The sequence below is a fragment of the Drosophila bipectinata genome, chromosome 3L (assembly GCF_030179905.1).
Source record: "Drosophila bipectinata strain 14024-0381.07 chromosome 3L, DbipHiC1v2, whole genome shotgun sequence".
NCBI lineage: Eukaryota > Metazoa > Arthropoda > Insecta > Diptera > Drosophilidae > Drosophila > Drosophila bipectinata.
The window spans coordinates 13,120,880-13,136,677 of record NC_091738.1 but is presented as its reverse complement, the minus strand read 5'-3'; the positions used below and the strand labels follow the sequence as shown (position 1 = coordinate 13,136,677).

Below are 15,798 nucleotides of genomic sequence, written 5' to 3'. Positions count from 1 at the left end.
GTCTTCGTTTTTGTTTTTTTGGTCCAAATCAGACCCAAAATGTTGTCCTTATTTCTTGCTTATGCTTTGCTTTTTGTTTGTTTATTGAATAATTTGATTGGAAGAGTTGATTGCGTTTTGGAAATTGTGTTTTGCCAAATAAAACTTGGCGGCGAGGAAATAAATCAACAAGCTGGATATAAAAAGGGCCCCCACAGCGGCACCAAAGGTAGATCGACCACAAAAATATATACCCATACATATATTCGTTATATATTTTTTTGTTTTCTTCTTGCTCTTGTTCTCTCTTTTTTTTTTTAATGACGTTACGCCCGCTTCCTTTTGGGGCCACGATGTGAAGATGGGGAATATTTTTATTTAAACTCCTCGATCCATTTCAATTGAATTCGCCTTCATTCTCGTGTTTCACGTTTTTTTTATTTTTTCCATTTAGCATTTTTACCATTTCGTGTATTCCCCATTTTTATTTTTATTATTTTTGTGTGCTGGTTGTGTTGGTCTTGTCTGTGTGTGTGTGCATCGAAGAAGTATTTTTAATTTTCTGCCTTTTGCACTTTTCTCAGCGTTTTTACCGGGCCATAAAAATCATAAAAATAAAACTTAAACTCGAACTGAGAGCCAAGGCAAAGGAACGGCGAGGAAAACGAAAATGGAAACGTGTACGAAATTTTGCGATTTTAATTAAATGATATGAAAATTGCAAGCAGTCGAGAAAGAACAAAAAGGCAAAGAACAAAAAAGGGAGGCAGTGGTATGTGTGTGGGCGTAGGTGTGGCCGCGCCCAGTTCCTTTCTCCTCCCCCAATTACTTTTTTCGGGGGAGTGGCTCCTCGGCGTGTTTCGTGTTTGGCAATTATCTCGAACTTTGTGTCTGAGCCTTAATCTTGCCCGCTTTCTGGCCCTTTGCGACACTTGAACTGCACTAAGGGCCGATTTACCTTTAAGCCGAAACTGAAAAGGCAAAGGCACAAGCTAAAGAAAAAAAAACTCAGAAAGGAGAGGCTGCATAATGGTACTGAACATTGAATTATATGATGTACATATTGAAGGCCATAAAAACAACCGGAAATTCTTTGGCAAAAAAGAAGAGATGACACAGCGGGGGGTGGGATTTTGACCAGAAAAAATAAGCCAAAACCCAGAGAAACAGTTGGTTATATTAAAAATGGTGCTGTTGCCGACAAAGCACTGATAAAAAAAGTGAAAGGACGTGTTTTAAAAGATATTCAAAGTTTTCGAACTAAAAAGTCCAAAAAAAGTATTCAAACTTCATTTAGTCCGGAATACATAGATACTAAGATAGCTTATAAGAAAACTATCCTAATTTCTAAGGATTAAAGATCTCTTATGTAGCCCTCTATGCACTCTAAAGATTAAAAATATTTACATCCAAATACATTTTGGAAATCGAATATATTTTTAGCTATTTTTATACCCTTGCAGAGGGTATTATAATTTTGTCCAAAAGTGTGCAACGCAGTGAAGGAGACATCTCCGACCCTATAAAGTATATATATTCTTGATCAGGATCACCTCCTGAGTTGATATGAGCATGTCCGTCTGTCCGTCTGTCCGTCTGTCCGTCTGTCCGTCTGTCTGTCTGTCTGTCCGTTTCTACGCGAACTAGTCTCTCAGTTTTAAAGCTATCGACTTGAAACTTTGCACACACCCTTCTTTCCTTTGCACGCAGTATATAAGTCGGAACGACCGGGATCGGTCGACTATATCCTATAGCTGCCATATAACTGATTGATCGGAAATGGTATAACTTTGGTGTTTTTAAAGTTAGAAAGTTCTAATTTAACATGAGAGCTATTTTTGGCAAAACAATACGACGTGCCAAATTTCATAAGGATCGGCCGACTATATCCTATAGCTGTCATATAACTGAACGATCGGAAATGACCCAACTTTCGTGTTTTTGAAGATAGAATGCTGGAATTCCATACAGATTCTATTTTTGGTCAGTTGATCCAACCTACCAAATTTCATAAGGATCGGCCGACTATATCTTATAGCTGCCATATAACTGAACGATCAGAAATGGTATTTGGTGTTTAGTAAAAATAACAACTTTGTTTTTTTTGACGATAGAAGCTTGGGACTTTTTTTTAGATTTTGTAATTTAATTAATTGGTTTTATTATAATGTAATCATAAGGATCGGCCAACTAAATCCGATGTTTGCGATATATATCCGGTTTTAACTGCAAGGGTATATCAACTTCGGCTCCGCCCGAAGTTAGCTTTCCTTTCTTGTTATATTTAAAATTATTTTCCCTGTGCTTTTTTTCTCTCATAAAATGAAAACACACCAAAATAATAATAATAATAATAATATAAAATGGCGGGCAATGTGCAGTTTGTTGTTTTTCTTCCGCCATCTTTTTTTCTTATTTTTTGCTTTCTGTGTGCTCTTCTTCCTCTTCTCGAATGCAATATATTCTGGCTTGTTGTTGTTGTTGCTGTCGCTTTTATGGCTTTAGTTTCGCTTCCAAGGCAGACATTGCTGCTGACCCCAGCAGCAACAACAACAACAAAAAACAATAACAACAATAAGAGCCATGCCACGTTTTAATGGAACATTAAAAGCAGCTTGCGCTGGCTGCTTAACTGCCACGCCCCCCTATAAGCGCCCACAAAATGTTGCACAGCTCGACGAAACTTTGAAATTAAAAGCGAAAACTGTTTATATCCCCTGGCGCTTGTTTTGCATCCATCCACGTTCTGTGCAACAAGATGTTGCATTTAAGGGAATACGAAAAATTTTAATACTCCACTTGATGGGTAATTGTCTCTGTCTCGAACAAAGGCACTTGACATGCTGTCAATGGTTCAAGACTTTCAATTTAAATGTTGCCAGAATCTGGCATTTAAATTATTAGTCGAGAACTTCCGGCATCCGGTTTTAATCAGCCTCCTTGCGGCTTAGTCCGCCCTCTGATGTAATTCTGTTGCCAAAAAGGTAAGCGTAGCAGAAACCCAAAATAAACATAAACTATGCCAGTTTTTATCAACGTTTTTCGACAAACATTATTTACTCGTAATATCTTTCTCCATTTCATTCCCCAGCCCCATGCCACCATCTCGCTCTTTCCATGCCCCGCATTTGCTGTCTTTATTTGGCCCCGGCTCTTGTTAGTTTTGTGGCTGTCGTTGTGGACATTGTTGTTGTAGCTGCTGCTGCTACTGCTGCTGGTACTGTTATTGTTGTAAACTTTATGCATTAATTTTACATTTTCCTGGACCAACATTGCCCCCCTTTGCCCCGCGCCTTCTCATGCCCCAAAAATTCATCCAGAGCTTGTATATCTTTTGCCAGTAGTGTGCAATAGTGTGTGTGTGTGTGTGTGTTTGCATTAACTCGCCACATGCAAAATTTACGTTTATTTATTATGGTCCTCGCCCCCTGAAAAGTCCTTCCCCTGCCGCTATGACATCACGCCCCCTTGGACTGCATCCTGCAGTGCCTGCGGCAAAAATGTGCAGCCAAACATTTTGCGAGATTTCATATACATAAAAGTTATGTAATTATCAAAGTTTTAATGCACCTACAGCCGGAGATCTAAAAGGATAGGTCCTGAACAGGGGGAGGTCCCAGCACACACACACACAGACATGTATCACTTAACTTATATCACATGTTTCATATTCACTTTTTCCAGTTTTGACCTTTTCTTTGCTTTTTTATGCCAATGTTTGTGGAATTAGCTTTAGGAAGTAGTTTGAAAAAGGAAATTAAAGTTATTAGAAGTTTTTTTTACAAAAACTCTATATTATATATCTAATAGTAGCTCTTTGAATTGGGGTTATGATACAATAACTATAAAGCAGAAGAAGATAAGGATACTTCATTTCCAAGGATCCCATCACAAAAAATGGACAAAAAATCTGAAAAATATTTTGTCTCAGGATTTTGATGCAGAATGGTGGAGAATCGATCTAGAAATTATTTAAGGTACTCCGCTTGAGAATTAGATGAGAATTGTGGAAGATATAGCCATCACTGTGGACCCTATAGGGAAAAACTTAATTTCCAAGGGATCCCATCACAAAAAATGGACAAAAAATCTGAAAAATATTTTGTCTCAGGATTTTGATGCAGAATGGTGGAGAACCGATCTAGAAATTATTTAAGGTACTCCGCTTGAGAATTAGATGAGAATTGTGGAAAATATAGACATCACTGTAGGTCATATAGGGGAAAACCCCATTTTCGAGGGGAACTAAGCTTAGAATTAGCTTTGGGGAGTAGTTTTGTAAAGGAAATTAAAGTTTTTGGAAGGTTAGATAGAAAATCTCTATTATAAGTCTACTAGTAGCTCTTTGAATCTATATTTTATTACAATAACTATAAGGTTGTTAAGCGTAAAGTGATAGTTTTTCTTTCAAAATCCTCATAATTAACTGATCAATTTTCCTGAACTCCGCTTCAGTTGCTACTTCCTGATGTTTTTCCGTCTTATCTGCTCTATAAATACATCTCATTTGCATAAAATTCTAATTTAACTGCTGATGCTTCTTCTTCATCTTATGGTGCTTGTTCTTCTGCAACCCGGATGTCTTCCTCTTCTTGCTATTTATTTTAGCCGGCCATCTCGCTCTATCTTTCTACAGCTCCTACTTTCGGCCCGTTTTTATGATGCAATTTATTTTATTTTCTCTTCGGTTCGCTTTCCAGCACAAATTTTCCTTCTTTTCTTCTTGTTATTTTTCTTGATTTCAACATGGCCAAAAGGACGCTTCAGAGGGGTCTATAGAGGGGTCAGGAAGGGTCAGGAGGTGGGCTGGAAGAAGCAGAAACAATTTTCGTTTATTTATTTTTGTTTTTCCCTACTTCTTCTTATTGTTTTTCCTTCAGCCATCATGCCGACCCCACGCTTCGATTATTTTGCCTTCATTTCATTTTTGTTTGTTTTCTTGTGAAGTTTTGTTGTTTATTATTATTCTTCTTGTTTTTGTTGTTTCTGTGGCAACACACATTATTTATATTTATATGTTTATTTTATAGTTTATTCATGCAAATTGCAATAAAAATTGCCTTTATTTTTACATTTTTTTTTTTATATATCAGCCTCGCCTTTAGTCTTTAAAGCTATTGGGGGTTGTACTTACATACATACATACATCCGCAAATATGCACGTATATATATACACGTAAGAAAATCAATAAACTTCCTCAGAGTTTTCAGTTGTCTTCTCTGTTTTTTTCTCTTTTTAATTTCTTTTACGCGCAATTCGTATGAATTATTTATAAGCCTGTAGCAATCGCCTCCCCAACTCCCCACTTTCCTGGGCCATCTATATAAGCAACAATTTTTATGGCCGGCGTATAACATTATTTTCTTTGCAGCATTTTTTTTTGTTTTTTGCATTTTATTTATATTTTTTATTATTAGCTGCTGGAATTTCTGGCACAAAAAGTGGCCAGTTTTGTTTCCCCTTTATTTCTCACTCATGCCACAAAATTTTCTTTAATGCAAAACCAAATAAAAAACGAAGAAAAAAAACACAAACATAACATCTAAAGGCAGACAAACACACACATAAAATATGTAAAATATTCAAATTTTCGTTTTTCAAGTGAATTGGAATTTTAAGCAAATGAAATGAGGCAATGCGGTACATTTTTGCGGGGTGTGGGAATAACTAGGGTGGTGGTTTCGCCCAAAAAGGGTTGTTCCGAGGGTATTTCTTTTTTGTTTTTTATTTTTTTTTTTATTTTAATGTTAATGGGAAAACGTTTGGCAATTTGTTGTCCTGAGTTGGCTTCGTTGGGTTGGAGGGGAGGGGTTTACCTAAAAAAAGAATTTGTTTATTCAGGACAGGGAGGACGGCGTGGAAGTTTTGCGGTCGGAAGAAGGCGGACTTCCCCCTCGGCCAGAAAAGTGATTAGAATCTTTGGCGGAAATTTAGGCAGGAATTCCTGAATTCAAAAAATATTTCAAAATTCAAGAGAGAACTTTTTAAAAAGAAAATAATAAATAGAATTTGTCAAAGAATTTTAATAAAACTTCTCTTTGTTAGTCCTTAGAATTTCCAAATATATTTCCTAAACATTCCCTTCTAACTGAGGGATCTTTATATTAATTTTTCTTACTCAGCAATTATTTCCTAAAACCTCCCTTTTATCAGAGAGAAAATTGTATTAATTATTCTTGAATAGTTATCCGAAATTGTTTCCTAAAACTCCCTTTTATTAGAGAGAACTCTGTATATACAATTAAGAAATCAAAAGAGCAATTTGGAAACGTCAAATCAGTGTGATTACTTGATCAATAAAACACTAATGAAAACCATCGATTAAGCAACTATTTTCCTGCCTAGGGCTACTACCATTGGAAGTTAAAGAACTTGTCAATCTAGCGGCCCAAAAGCTGTGCCTCACCCCCAGCCCCGCCTACTTTGGTTGTGGCCCTGTAATTTACTGCAATTTGCTGAACGTTTCCTTGCACTTGTACCCCATAGCCCACCCCTCTCGACCTACGCCCATGACACGCCTCTATTTGGACAGAACAGGGACAGCTGCCGTCGCTTCTGTTGCTCAATTATGAAAATAATTTTTTAATTTGTTTGTTTTCTGTTTTCATGGCAGGCTGTTGCTGTTGTGAATATTTTTAGTGCACTCTCCAGACTGCAGAAAATGTAATTTTTCTCATTTAATGCATTTACTTTTGGCTATTTTATGTGTTGTTCTCCTTTTTATTTATTTTTGTACATCGACGTCTTGTCTCTTGCTCTTTCGCCCCGCTTTAAATATATAAATTATTAATTTTAATTTTCTGCATGCATACTTCAGTGCACAGCCAGGACACTCACCCACACATACACATATACGTATATGTATGTGTGTGGAAACACCAGAATAACTTCCTGCCTCCTGCCAACGCCCCACTATGGGGCCAACGACCACTTTTTGTGGCCATAAGTCATTTTTTAAAAGTTTTTAAAGAAAGGATCTAATGTCGTCATTAACTTAAGATAACATCAAGCTTTAATGATGCATAACAGAAAAGTTAACAGAGATCAACACTGTTATGTTATTAGCTGTCAAAGTTCACTGTTAGTGCCGATAAAAAACACGTGGTAGATTAGCAAAATATTTTCGTTTTTTAAAAGAGTTTTTAGTGGACTAAAAGGATTTAAAACATTTATGTTTGATATGCAGTCGAACCAAAGGGGTTTGTACTAAGTGTTTGTGGGTGTCCATTGTAGGAATTGATCGTGTTGTTTTTGTAGTGTGTGTTTTTGTGTACCCCCTGAATAGGTAAAAGCTAAATTGAAGTACATTTTTCAAATGGAGTAAACAAAAAAATGTAACCTAGTTTCACCTTAATATTTGTACTGTGTTGTAGTGTCTTTCGTCCTCTTTCAAATGAATGTAGTCTTAAGCTGCATATGTTTGAACTTTTTATGGTATTTTGATTTTTAGGTCAGTGCCTGAGCAACGATAAATTGTTCGATAAATGGAAATCAGCTGCTACGAAAAGCTGAAAGAAGTCTGCTATTTTGGATTGCTTTAGGAAAAGTGTAAATGGGCCTATATCTGAAGACCAAGATACAAAATTAGTAGTCCAAAGCGAACAATTTTGCTACCGTTTATCACGAAAGTGGAATAGTTGCAAAAGAAATGTAGCATTGTTTAGAAGAAGGCATGCTGTTTGGCTATCTTCGCAAACTGTTGTGCATATGGAAACAAAGAACCGACGATCCGTGGGTCGACCTTCATTATCATACGCGGTTAGGAGTTACAGAACGATAAGAAGGGCAGCATCAGGTCTTGCTTCTCGCATGGCAGGAAATGTAGGTCTTCTAATTCAATCAGCGAGTGCAGCAGCGCAAAAAGGGGGCAAAGTTGATCTCGCCTTTGTTTTACAGCTATTAGCTAAAAGTCCTAAAAAGGCAACAAATACTCATTGTTCATAAGATGTTCAACAACTGTTCATAAGATCCTTGTTCATTCGAGTGACATAATAGAAAACACAGTAATTCCAGTGGGATGCTTCGGAGAAGAAGGAGCAGAATCAAGGAACAAAATTTACAAGTCTGATCGGCTTCACCATGCAAGAAAAACCAACAGAATAGAACATTTTACGGATGTTTTTCAAAGAGCATTTGACACATCCGATCCACTCATTTCTACCGTTAATGTATCAAGCGTATACGGACTCAGAAGCAATTAAGCCTACTTTTAATAGTTACTGAATTGCTTGATGGCGTAAGTTGTACTTCAGATACGCATTTAGAGGACCTTTCAGATGATCAATTTGAATTTTCTTTTGATATGGAACTGCAAGCCGAAGAACAAATACAATAAAAATAGAAATGAGGTACTTAAACATAATATTTGAATTATTCTACATGAATTTTAAAATCAACTATTTACAGCTCGTCAAGCCTGACATTAATGTAAATGGATATTTTAAGGAGCACTAGTGCCTTTTTATTATTCAATAAATAAATATAGACAAATAAACATATATTTTTATGATTTTTTTACGGAATTTTATGATGAAATATTATAATAGGTATATCTTTAAAAAAAAAAGGTGGTGCCACGCCCATTATCATAAAACATATTCATTTTTTTATTATAAACTCAAATCCGAAAACCAAACCGAAATATCTCGTTTCGTTTTCGAGATATTAATTTCGGCCATAAAAAGTGTTCGTTGGCCCCATAGTGCGCCCCTTGCTTGTCATCATCATTTTGCCTGTGTTCTTTTGTATCTGGCAATTAATTTTAAATTGGGCGTGCATACGAAAAATATTCGTAGTTTCTTTCACTTTACATTGGTAGTTGTGACTTGCCCATACACCCATACATATACACGAAAACACACACATACATATTGAAGTGTAATTGCAAATGGTTGCTTGCATTCTGCATTAAATGAATTTTCCGTGGTGTTTTCGTTCATTAATGCGAATTCGTTGTAAACACAGTTGACAATATATATTTCTTAAGGATTTAACAAAAGAAAATAATTAATTTTATGAACAGTTTATATAAGAGATAAATCCAATTTATTGTCCTTTACTGGATATTTTTTTATCAAGGGTTTATATCTTTTGTGAAGCAATATCTTCTAGTTTCCTCCTCAACCCATTCTATAAAAATAATAATAATAATAACAGCAGTAAGGAATGTACCTCATAGTACAACGTCGAACTTTAATTGCATAATTATGTGCAGTTTGCAATTTATCATTTTCATTTTTCCATGTTCATGGCTTTTTTCATCTTCCTTCAAGTCGACCTTTTTTTCTTGCCTTTTTTTAGTTGTCTCGTAGTTGGTCGTAGCTTGCCTGTAATTTATGTGTTCACTTCTCAGCTTTTTCTTCTCTGCCTTTTTGCCCGGCTTTTGTTTTGGCCTTTTTGCTTTCAGCGAGAAAAAGTGGCCAGAGATGCAGCCGGTTGAGGTGAAACGAAAACGTAATGCAGCGCAAATATTGGTTATAGTTTTTGTGTATTTGGCCAAAACAGGTTTTCTTCTTTCTAGGTTTTGGTTAAACACTCTCCTTAAATTTATTATTATTTCTTATCTATATTGCGTTTTTATCCTCGGATTCGGTCTCGGATCTTTGGGCGTGTATCTGCACTCTGGCCTGTCTCCTTTATTAATTATTATTTATGCCCGACTCCGGGGAGGATTATTGCAGAATCGTTTGAAGTTTCCGTCGAACATCCGGCTGGGAGCGTGGGGGCGTGGGAACCGCATTGCTAATCAAGCAATTAGCGAATGCCATCAAATGTGCATTAGACAGACGAGTCAGCTCCAGACAGAGCAGACAGGGATGCTATCCCTACCCTCCCACAAGATGTCCTTTTGGAGCATGATGTCTATGACCGTTTTGGCATTTTCGGCACTGACACTGACATTTCGGCTACCAAATAATTCAGGAGGGGGTTGGCCAGACATGGCCAAGACAAAGAGCATCGGCTGGGTTCGGTTATTGAAAAACAAAGAAAATTAGTTTCGACTCCAAAAAGCGAAAAAGTAGACTCCGCCAGAAGACGACGACCGTCAGCAGACGGGCAAAAACAAAGCCGAAGTAGAAGCCGGCAAAAAACGTCCAACGGGTCGTATGAGCAATGCAGCAACCATTTTAAGGGTTGCAACTAATCGCAGACAACGCCAGTCAGTCTCCTTTCTCCGTCTGTGTGTGTTTCTGTCTGGCAGCCTTCACACACACACACACATGACTAAAAGCGGAATAGAGATAGAGATGTGGAGAGAGAGAGACAGGGAGAGTGCAATTGGCCGGCATGAAATGCAATTAGCCGCAATGCCCGCGTAAGTAGGCAATCAAAAATTTTAAAGAAGCCCCCGCCGATTTCAAGGCAAATGGAAAATGGCTCGCGCGTGCAAACAAATATAAAAATATATATATATGTATGTACATATATCTTTGGCATAATAACGGGAAACAACCCCCAGGAGCGCACTTAATGCATGCCAAAATTAAAGTGAGAGGCGTTTTTCGGGCCCCACCCCTTGGAAATTCAGCCAACCTCAACCTCAAGCGAACTCAGACAGACACACAGATACACACATTCATGTGAGTGTTAGTACGAGTGGGTGGTAGAGTGGTGGGGTGATTGGGGCTGCCGAGAGAGTTGGTTTATATAAGGCATTATAGACGCGCATTTGTGTGGGGGTGGCAATTGAAAAGCTTTACTGCTGCCGCTGCCATCGCCATCGCCTCGCCACCTCCATTTCCATTCACAACAACTTTGGGATACCTCTTGAACTTTGTGAAGGGTATGTGGGGATTTTAAAGACTTTTTTAAAGTATTTTGAATCATTTTTTTAAGGAATAACTACCTATGTTACCTTTTAGAGTTCTGAGATGTTTAATGGAGTTTTTTATGAAGGACTTTGCAGACTTTATACTTAAAGATGCTCTAAGTTTAATTGGTTTTTTAAATTATAAATTCTATTCCTGATACCCTATAACCTTAGTTATTCTCTTTTCTTACTTCCAAGTCAACCCTCTCTGCTGGGTATCAATTGAGTTCAATTTTCTTGGCCATGTTTCTGCCTTCGTGTTCTTTGCTTACTTTTTGCCCAATATAGCTATACGTTATACATACATATATATATAAATATATATATGCTATAGTGTGTGTATATGTCTCAGTGTATGTGGCTGTGTGTATGTGTCTGCTGTGCACATTTATCAAGTGGTATATAGGAGGAAGCTGAAGCTTCAGCTGGCAGCCATTATGTACGGGCCATGAAGTTGGTGGAAAAGCAAAGGAAATGGATGGAGGCATGGGGCGATGGGTGGTGGGCGGTGGGCGTGGTTGGGGGACGCGTAAGACAAGCGAGAGCAGTAAACAAAAAAAAAGAAGTAAAAAGAAAAAAAAAACACACGCACACAAGTACACAAGAAATTAACGAGCAAACGATTTTTATGGCAGCATTTTGTGCCTTAAAGCGCTTAATGCGATTTATGTGAGTGTGTTGAAGTGTTAGTGTGTTTGTGTATGTGTGTGTGTTGGTATTTGGGCTTGTGTTAGTTGAAAAATGTTTTTTAAAAATGACAAGCTTCGAAAGTTGAAGCAATTTATGTTCATTTTAAATTGAATTTCAAATTTATTGCAGCAATTTAGTCTCTCTTTGTGGCTCTGTGTCTGTGTGTGTGCGCCTGTGTGTTTCTGTGTGTGTGTGCAGGAAACGGAAGTGCTCGGCTTTGTTGGCAACTGCCTTTTTCGTAAAAGTATTTGTACGTTAAAAGTTGTAAATTTCATTGTTGCAGACAAGAAAATTAATTACGGACAGAGAAGGCTAAAAATTACCTAAAAACATGCCATAGCAAGAATTTAACTTTCAAATCGAGTTAAAGGAGCTTCCAAGGATAATTAAAAAGGAAATCAGAGATAGAGAAATGAGAAACGAGAGCAAGAAAGAAAAAAGCGGGAAATGTCCTGACCCTTCGAAGGTCAATCAACCTTGTAAGACTAAAGGAAACCTTTGAAAAGGACCATCCCGTCCTGACTAGGTCCGGACCAGACGCTCGCCAGACTTGTCTGCCCGAAAAGGATACTCCGGCCAAAAAGGACATGCAAATACCGCTCCTTGGCCCCGAGCAACAGTTGATAACGGAAGAAAGGACAAAAAATACGAAAGCAAGAGCAAGAACGACAGCAGAAAGTTACAAGTCAGCGACTCACAAAAGGTTGACGACACCAAAAAGGATGCGAGCAAGGACCTTTTTTTTAGGTTGACTGGCTCAAGGCTCAAGGATGTTTGACGCAGCACGGCAGGAAAAGCAACAGTTTCCCCAGAAAGGGTCAAGTGGCAGCGCGTGGCGCAGGGACGAAGGACTGCGGCTGGGACTGGGATTTGTGCGGGAAGGACATCAACCCGAAAAGGGTTAAATTAAGCTCATTGCCCTTTTTATTATTAGAAAGGATACAAGGACGAGGAAGGACATGGGACGCAAGGACGCAAGGACGGCAGGACGTCGGGCCGGATGGAGGTTGCCTTTTGGGCTGTGTCCCTTATTTTTTGTTTCCGCTTTTGAGGGTATTTTTTATGGCCACAGCCCGTACCCGGACGACCTTGACCCACAGCGACAACCTTGACATTGGCTTCCCTGCCTTCGTTTTTTATTTATTTTTATTCTCGGCTTCGTTCTTTTCCTGGTCTTTTTTTTTGTATTTTGGTTTTTTTTTGTTGCTCCTGCCCTGTTGGCTTGGATTTCAATGAAGGTGCCGCAGGCGTGTCCCGTTCACTACTGTGGCAGCAAATGTTGCCAGTTGCCAGTTGCGTGGCCGCTTTCAGCGCTTTCATTGTTCGACTTAAGACCCACACGGGATCGCTGGCTGGCTGGGTGCCTGACTGCCTGCCATTCCGTCCTCCACTCCTCTGTGCTTCCGCCTGTCCCTCATAAGCGGAGGAAAGCACAAAAAACGAGCAGGGAGAAGCGGCAACCGCAGACACAGAAACCGACAGGTTGCCGGCTGCTCACGTGCTGCGTGCTGCCAAAAGTCGCTCTGTCGCCTTCTCCTCTTACAGTTTGGGACATCAGCCACTATACACTGAAAGAAATCGCTTTGCCCTTTATTACCTAAACTCCAAATATGATTTAAGAAGTATAAACTAGCTCTGGATGATTGTTTTCTGTGTGGCAAGTGTTGCTGCTGCTTCCGTGGCTTGTTGCTGGTGGCTGCCTGCAATGGTGGTGCCTCCAATGCGGACAGTTGGACGACAAATTGTCTGCCTGCCGCCTGCTGGTGCTGCGGCTGGTGCTGTTGCTTCTGGTGCCGTGGGTCTGTTTTTTACGAGCTGTTTTGTAAGCTCTTGTATCGCCATCGCACGTAGGAGTCGTCCCCCTTGTTGCTGGTGTTGCTGGAGTATCTGTTGCTGCTGTCACGGTTGGTGGTGCCACTGAAGTAGCCACGCCAGCCGACGTGGCGCCGACATGTTGGCATTTACGATTATGTCTGGCCACCGCTTCTTCTGGCAACTGCACCAGCTCCTGCTCCCCTTTGGCTTCTGGCCATGTTTTTAGGCGTTTTTGAGCGATGGCCGAGGTGTGGCTGTGAAGTCTTAAAAAGCCTTTGCTTTGACATTGCCAACTGAGTCGAGTGAGCCGGCTGGGGGAACCCGTCGAGCCGCTTTTTCTCCATCAGGCGCCGCCTAATTAGACGTTAAGTGCATTGGAGGCACGGCTTCCAATTGCAACGGCCAGCGGCTACTCAGCGTGTGGCTTAACCCCTTCGTCCCCGCCGCCCCTTAACCCACTGCCGACATGTCCAAACATTGTGACAGGCTGATTGCATCGCCGGGGCATGTGTTGACTAATTGCCACCGGCTACTGTGGCACGATGGACGACGGACGATGAAATGTGGCCCCATTCCCAGCTGGACAGGCCAGTGGAAAAAAAATGCACAGGTGGGTGGCAGATGGGTGGGATGGGGTTATAAAAAAATGCAACCTGGATGTGCAATGTGGGCACTACACTGAGCTACAAAAGTCAGAGATTTAAGGGAGTTTCTTCCTCAAATAAACAATAGCTAGGATTGGTTGGAATTTCCCCACTTTCTCTCCTTAATCCATTCCCCTCTTATGTAGTCCAGTGTTGCAACCATGGCTTGTCCAGCCAACACCAGTCGCATTCCATGTTAACCCATGTCTATGCAGATTTTACAGAGCCAGATGGGAAAGCAAAAGGCATGGAAATCGGGCTGAATAGAAGTGCAACAAGTTGATGTCGCCAAAGGACAGAGCCGACATGGCGACCCTGACTCCGGGCTCTGGGATTGCGGATAGCGGATGATGGTAGACTGGATAGCTAGAGAGCTGGTGGACTAGGCGAGGCTATCAAAGCCAAAAACCCAACTCGACGCGTCTCCTCGACGCTATTTAAGCCACAACGCGACCCAATCCGACCCGGCCTGAACAACGGAACAATGGCCAACTGGCTGACTGGCTGACTGGATGGTCGGGCCAAAAATGTTGGTAACTGCATGCAAACATAAACATGAAGGCCGCAACATCCACAGAGAGAAATTTATCCAGTTTATCTCTACTAGAAGATAAAATATTAGCCAACAATTTCAGATTTTTGTTCAGTGTATGATGCGAAAGCCCCGGGCGAGGCTGGGGAGTGGCCGAGGTGGAAGTTGGGTTGGAATTGTTGCCCCTGGCCATGACCATGGAGCTGCAGTTGGCCAGACTTGTCCTTGCCAAATCCCAATGCCAGGACTGTCAATGGATTTGACTCTCCCTGACCCACTATTTTTTTTTTCAGGACGGAGGTGTAACTATGTGCGACCTGAACGCGACCTGAATTGGCTGCTCCGCCAAAAAAAAAAAGAAGGGAAAATGAAAATATAGTGGCCCCGTTGCATGGTGGCCTCTGTTTTCTGTGTTTCGGTTGCCGGTTCCGTGTCCGTGGCCGTGTCACTGGGCCACCGAAAAACTTCACTTTCCCCGTTTGGAAAATGCGCCAGAGGAGCTGGAAAAGTTTGCAAGTGTTGCACGACGCGGATGAAGGGGTGGAGGAAGGGGCAAAGTAATGGAGAAGCCAGAGCTGATGCCAAGACATCTGCCGCAAAACTTGAGGCAAGAATGCTCCTCCCTACCCCCACGACCGTTCAATGTCAAGCTCCTGCGGCTCCAGCGCCACTTTTCCTGGTGAAATTCTCCTCCGCCCCCACCAGAGTTTCTATATCTGGGAACCAGCCTGCAACCTGTTGAGATTTTGTGGCCAGAGGAGCCTCACGTGAGTCGGCTGGATGAGGATGTCTGTGCCTTTGCCTGTGCGTGCGTGGACGTGGATGTGTGTGCCACAACAGGGAGTCGCTGTGACGACATAATCAACGCTTCATTGGATCCCAGCTGTTGCCACAAGTCGCTTGCCAAACAAATCGTCGACTTGGAGTGACGGGAAGGCAGGTCTCATCAAATGGCTTGAGTGATGGGTGGTCTAGCCAAGTAAGTACAGTGGTAAGTCCTTAAAAGAAACCTTTCTATAACTCTCCTGCTAAGGTCATGTTAAGCTTCCTATGACTTTAAGTCCTTCATATCCAGCCCTCACTGTCTTGCCATTTATTCATTGTATTAGCTTGTGTCAAGTTTTTACGACATTCCGACCTTGAATCCCCAACGACATGACACCCAAGGATGTTGCGTTCCGCTGAAAGGGAAATCCCCGAAAGGTCAAAGTCACTGGCAGTACCGTTTTCCCGGTTCACTCCAGTCATTACTCGAGTTATCCACAGAAGAGCCCGAGCCAGACCCAGACCCAGGCCCAGACCCAGACCCACTGGCTGTCCCCAGAGC

At 40.8% G+C, this 15,798-nt stretch overlaps 1 protein-coding gene across 6 annotated transcripts in view; it reads right to left on the bottom strand.

Moving 5' to 3' along the window:
• Window positions 1–15,798, bottom strand: part of Tet (Ten-Eleven Translocation (TET) family protein) — an 83,199-nt gene that overhangs the window by 46,514 nt on the left and 20,887 nt on the right. The window lies entirely within an intron of this gene.